The 6,000-nt window shown below is 51.0% G+C and overlaps 1 protein-coding gene across 1 annotated transcript in view; it reads right to left on the minus strand.

Moving 5' to 3' along the window:
- FA2H (fatty acid 2-hydroxylase) overlaps positions 1-5,994 on the minus strand; it is a 54,574-nt gene extending 48,580 nt beyond the window's left edge. Inside the window, exon 1 of the mRNA XM_010850739.1 lies at positions 5,900-5,994. The gene's annotated coding sequence lies outside the window, so the exon portion shown is untranslated. The remainder of the gene's footprint in view (positions 1-5,899) is intronic.
- Positions 5,995-6,000: the final 6 nt, after the last annotated feature.

Genomic DNA, 6,000 nt, shown 5'->3' on the forward strand with positions numbered 1-6,000 from the left:
AGGGAATGGAGTCAGCAGGACAACACAGATCATCTCCCAGATGTAGTACTGAGTGAAAAAAGCTGTATCGAGGGGCACGCCACTGTGTGGTTCCATTTAAGCTCTATGTGCCGTTCTGGGAAACCAGGAACAAGAGGAACTACCGGTGGAGACTGAGCACTAATAACCGTAAGGGGTGAAGCAGGTGGGATAATGCACTCCCTCCAAAATCTACATCCCAACACCTGGAACCCGTGACTATGTTACCTTATATGGCATGGAGGACTGTGCAGTGTGGTTAAACTAAGGACTTTGTGATGAGATGATCCTGGATTGTCCGGTGTGTGTGTGGGAGCGAGGAGCACTGCGTAACCACAAGGTTCCTTATAAGTGAGAGGTGGAAGCAGGAGAATCAGAGGCCAAGAACGAGAAGAGACAGAAGAGCAGAGGAGAGAGCAACGTGACTGGTAGCTGGGGCCAGGAGCCAGGGAACATGGGCAGCCTCTAAAAGCCAGAAAAGGGGGGAAACAAATTCTCCCCTAGAGCCTCCAGAAGGAAGGCTGCCCTGCCAATTCATTTCTGACTTTTGACTCCAGAATCAGAAGAGAAGATGGTGTTGCTTCACCGCACTGAGATTGTGGCAATTTGTTACAGCAGCAGAAGAAAATAAATGCAGGTAGAAAGCTAAGGGAGTGAGGTATCCAGAAGCCAGGTGAACACAGCCTATCAAGGACAGGGGAGTGATGGCCATGTCAGAGTTCTGCCAGGCCAGGTGAGGACTGACCATCAGGTTTAGCCAGGGGAAGGTCCCGATGACCCTGACAAGGGCACTTTCAGTACCACGGTGGGTTTCAGAGAGAACAGGATGCTCACAACTTGTCTGTCTAAATGAACGGAAGGCGACGTATGGACCAATGGTGAGTGTGTGTCTTAAGATAAATAATAAAGAAAGTGAAGACGATGGGAGCTGCTCAGGTATCAATTTTGGTTCTCTGCTGGGAATGCTTCCAGAAATGATTACTCTCAGGTGTTTCTGAGATTCCTGTTTCTTTTAATTTCCCCCATAGAGTCCTAACTTCCAGTGACAGTGAAAGTCATTCAGTTGTGTCTGACTCTTTGTGACTCCGTGGACTATACAGTCCATGGAGTTCTCCAGGCCAGAACCCTGGAGAGGGTAGCCTTTTCCGTCTCCAGGGGATCTTCCCAACCCAGGAATCAAACCCAGGTCTCCTGCATTGCAGGTGGATTCTTTACCAGCTGAGCCATAAGGGAAGCCCTAATTTCAACCTTCCCCTTAATTTAGGTCTTGAAGCCCCTTCTCTGAATTCCAGCGTGACACCAGGGAGCAGTCTTGGAGCCTGTGTTTACCCCATGTCACATGGAACCACCATGACTTGGGTCCCTGGCTCTCTCCCAGCTGGCACTAGCTTCATCCTCCAGGTAAAGCACACCTGCCACCACAAGGCCCTGGCAGGTAGCAAAGGATGGTAGCCGCTGATGGGCCAGGCAGGCCCATTTAGGGGGCCCTCCTGTAGGCTAAGCAGAGCGTGACCCCTGTCAGTCAGCAGACTTGTCATGCCCACTCTGCTATGCAGGTGGGGCAGTTTGGCAAGTTCCCCAAGCACCGGCTGTTACCTGAACTCTCCGCTCAGACCTGTGCTCCAAGCTGCGCTGTGCTCAAGCTGTTCCGGAGTCTGGGGTGGGGTGGAAATCCTGAGTCTTCCTGCACTTAGATCTCCTCCTTAATTACTCAAGCTCTGAACCTCTGCATGGCCGGACCCTCAGAACCTGGCAGAGCACACATGGCAGAATCTGTGGATTTCTCAGCCACTCAGAGATAGGTATACCTTGCGGGACTAGGACACGACGCCCAGAGACATTCAGAAAGCAGGGTTAGCCCAACAGCAGGCGAGGCGCTGGGAGTCAGGGCTTGCCTTCCTCCAGGGTCTCCTCAAACAGGGCTTTTCTCCAGGGGCTAGCTTAGATGTCTGCCCACAAGAAGCATTCTTGAGGTCTAGCAGTGTGATATGGTGGGGGGAATATGGTCTGCCCTTTCAGAGTTATTTTCCTCATCGCGGCAGGTCTGGAGTGAGGGAAGGATTCTGTTTGGACTGTGATGAAAGCTGTAGCTCTCTCACCAGAAAAATGCACAACCATGCGTTTTTACACATTATTTCATCTCTTCCATCAATCTCAGAAAATACTCCGCAGGTCACCAGGGTTAAGAAGCTCCGCTTTAGGTGTCTTCCAAAGTGTGATACTCACTCCACTGATGGTGCTCAGGATTTTAGGGGATGGGAGGATGAGTATTTATTTTAACAGCTCTATTTTCAACATGCATGTAAAACCTGTGATTTCACTGGTAATAATGCCCAGGGCAAGTAAGTGGTAAAACAGATAGTGAGTCTACTTACAGATAAACATTAAATAGTTCAAGTCCTATGCCAATTTGAAAAAAAAACTGGGACACTGATTCATGGGAGGTCATTTATTTCTTTAAAAAAAAAAAAAAGCTGGTTGCAGCTCAATCAATGGGGTTCACACCCCCTAACAATGTGAGCCACTCTTACCTAAGCTTGGAGTGAGGAGCCCAGAGCACCCGGCTGAGAAGAGGGCCAACTTCCCTGCTCAGCCATCACTGATTCACCTCTTTCTCAAGTCCAAGGCTATAACAAACCTTGTCTCATCCCACAGTATGTTGGCTTAAACAAGTCTGACTTGTTTCACATGTGTGTGCTTTCCTGTGAGTGTGAATGAATGTGTGTGTAAGTGTGTATACAGAGGGGGTGTGGTAAAGTGGGGAACAGGGGAACCAACGGGGCTGAGTCTTGTCCCTGCAATTCTATGGCAGAGCTCCAGCAGGCTCCTCGCCAAGGACTACACTTGGGAAGAAGGATTCTGAGGATGGGCAACATTCAGAAATGAGCCCCAGAGAATAGAGCTGGTTCATGATACTCCCTTGCCTGTCAAGGCCCCGCCTTGTCCTCACGTTACAGGAGCTGGGTTCTAGCCTCAACAGGTGTCAGTGTCCCTGGTCAAGTCCGACCAGAGGAGAGAGGTGGAGAAGGCAGCACAGGGGCTGCTAGGAGGGCTTAACCAGAGAGAAGAACAGAAGTGTCTTCTCTGTGTTCAGGCCTTACACGGAGGGCTTCTCTCTGATGGGACAGCTTCTCTAGATTTCTCGTCTGGCTACCTCTCCTCCTCAATATAAAGACAACCCTACACTTGTTTCCAGAATAGAAATCTGCAGACGGAAGCTGACAAGCAACTGGAGTATTGGGTGATTATGGCCATAGGTCAAGTCTGGGCCACAGGTTTGTAAGTATGATGTTAGTTTTTTCCCCCATATCCTCAGGTGGGAGCCCAGTTATAAGGACACCTGAAACATGGCCACACTGGGACTCTTGGAGCAACAGGTGAGGGCAGGCGTAGGAAGCAAACTGAGAGCCTTCTCTGAAGGTTAGGTAAAGCAAAGCAAGTGAAAGTGAAAGTCATTCAGTTGTGTCTGACTCTTGGCAACCCCACAGACCACACAGTCCACGGAATTCTCCAGGCCAGAATACTGGAGTGGGTATAGCCTTTCCCTTCTCCAGGGGATCTTTCCAACCCAGCGATTGAACTCAGGTCTCCCGCATTGCGAGCATATTCTTTACCAGCTGAGCCACAAGGGAAGCCCAAGAACACTGGAGTGGGTAGCCTATCCCTTCTCCAGGGGATCTTCCTGACCCAGAAATTGAACCGGGGTCTCCTGCATTGTAGGCAGATTCTTTACCAACTGAGCTATGAGGGAAGCAAAGCAAAACAAAGCCAAATCAAACCACAGTGCTGGGTGGCTAGCAGAGCCGGGAGGTGGAGCCATCTCAGGAGAGATACTCTGGACGGTGCTGGGAGGAGAGGTCACACCCTAGGCTCCTGTTGATAGGTTATAGTTACAGTACAGGATGCCTTCCATAAGCCATCACATGCCTGGAAGTCTCTAGTATTCTGGCCTCTGCCTCTCATTTCCTGCACTCAGCTTCAGTTATAGCTACAGCTAAACCCCTTCGGCATGACCTGACACCAAATGTCAGCTTCCAACATTAAACTGGGCTCCTGCTGCAGAATAGTGAGTCCTGTCATTTTACCTATGAAGTCTCCCAAATTCAATCTTCCCCTCTTCTTGGTCAAAGCCACTGTTACCTCTCACTTGGGCTACAGGGTAGCCTCCTGCCTGGTCTCCGCACACCCACTTTGGCTCCCTCCTCTCCTTCTCATCATTGCAGCAAGGATGCTCTTCCAAAGGTACAAATCTGACCATGAAACATCCCCGCTTGAATCCATTCCCTGGCTTCTGGTTGTTCTTAGAATCATGCCCCAAATCCTGACCACAGCCACCTGGCTGATCTCCGGCCTCCTTCCACTTCCGTCTCCGTGCCCACCAGCTTCTGGTCACATTGGTTTTATTTCTGTCCCTTGACTCTGCCAAGTCCTTACCCTTCAGAGCCTCCAGGTATTCTGTTCCCTCTGTCTGGAGTGTTGTTCTCACCACATTCCACCTGGCTAAAGCCAGGTATCCACTGATTAGCTCCCAGAGTAAACAGTACTTTCTCCAGAAAGTTCTCCCTGATTCCTACTCTGATAGCAACAGGCAACTGAAGAATTACCACAGCGTGTTAGGTCCATGAATGAGACCACATTGTTTTGTCCATTGGTACCTCAGTCCATTGGTATCAGTACCTAGCTCAGTGCTGCCAATCATCAACACATCAAGTGAGTGAATCAATGATTAAAGAACTGGGCAGGATGATTCAGTGAAGACACCTGGAACAGTGAGAGTCAAGTCCTTTCATCCAAAGACCTAAAAGCATTTGCTGGGGCCATCTTGAACGAAGAGCTAGAAGCAGGGAGCAACTGTTGGTTTATGTCCAAGCATGATGGCCCCACTGTCCCCAGTCCTACAGCTGGGCCTGGGGTAGCCCTGAAGAGTCAGTTTGCCTCTGGCCCAGGCTTACCTGGAGCCCAATAGATAAGATCATCTCCCACACCCAAAGGTTCTTGGAATGGATAGCGTACTGATTTTGGAATCAGACACACCTGACTTTTCTACTATCTAGCTCAGATTCCCTCAGATCACAAACTGACCTCGAACTACTATAGTGTCTCTTTGGGTCCCAGTTTCCACATCCTAAAATGGAGATAATAAAATACACCCGGGGATCAGACAGAGGTTTGAATATCATCATGAGCCTGGAATGCACAGCTGCATGCAGCCCAGAGTGCTACTTCCCTCTCCCTAGCAAAACTGGCATACCCCATCACGTCACTCTGCTGGACACCCAGGCCAGCTCTCAGGGCACTAAACGAAGGGAGATCTGAAGGGCGGGAGGACACAGGCCGTCTAAGGCACTGCCCCAACTTTTCCACTGGGCCAGGGAAGCCCTGGCGCAAGACAAGGTGGCACAGGGAAATCTAAACTGAGAAGGGTGACCAGCCTTTTGGATGCAGGAGTAGAGTGAGATGGGGAGGGGAGGACAGGTGAGCCTGGAAGCTATTATTCAAACAGAAATGAAAAGAAGTTGCAAAAAGGGAGAGGCTGATAAGGGAACAGGAAGGAAAGATTGGGTGTGTGAGGGGCTGGGAGGGAAAAAGTGACCCAAGACGTCAGATGGCCAGAGGCTGCAGCAGGAACCAGCAGGAAGTAGGAGATACCTTGGGAGGTGGGAGAAGTAGCAGACAGCAGAGGGTCAGGGGAAGTGCTGGAAAGGAAGGGCAAATTCCTGGTTGGGGAGCCAGTGGTGGCGGGCAGGGGTTTGTTACCAGGAGAGAAGAAGGTGGCTGTCACCTTGGGCCCTCCTGGAGCGCAGGTGCACGGGGCTCGAGGGCAGTGGTGAGCCGGTGGTGGGGGAGGAAGCAGGGGTGTGGGACCACCGCTCGGCTGTACCTCGGGATCTCCTTGCAGGTCGCCCACGTAGTACTGCTCCAGCCAGCGGCGCGCGTTGGCCGAGTGCTGGTGCGGCGGCCCGTCCAGGTCGGCGCTCACGT

This window comes from Bison bison, unplaced genomic scaffold, assembly GCF_000754665.1.
Source record: "Bison bison bison isolate TAMUID 2011002044 unplaced genomic scaffold, Bison_UMD1.0 scf7180017864295, whole genome shotgun sequence".
Classification (NCBI taxonomy): Eukaryota; Metazoa; Chordata; class Mammalia; order Artiodactyla; family Bovidae; genus Bison; species Bison bison.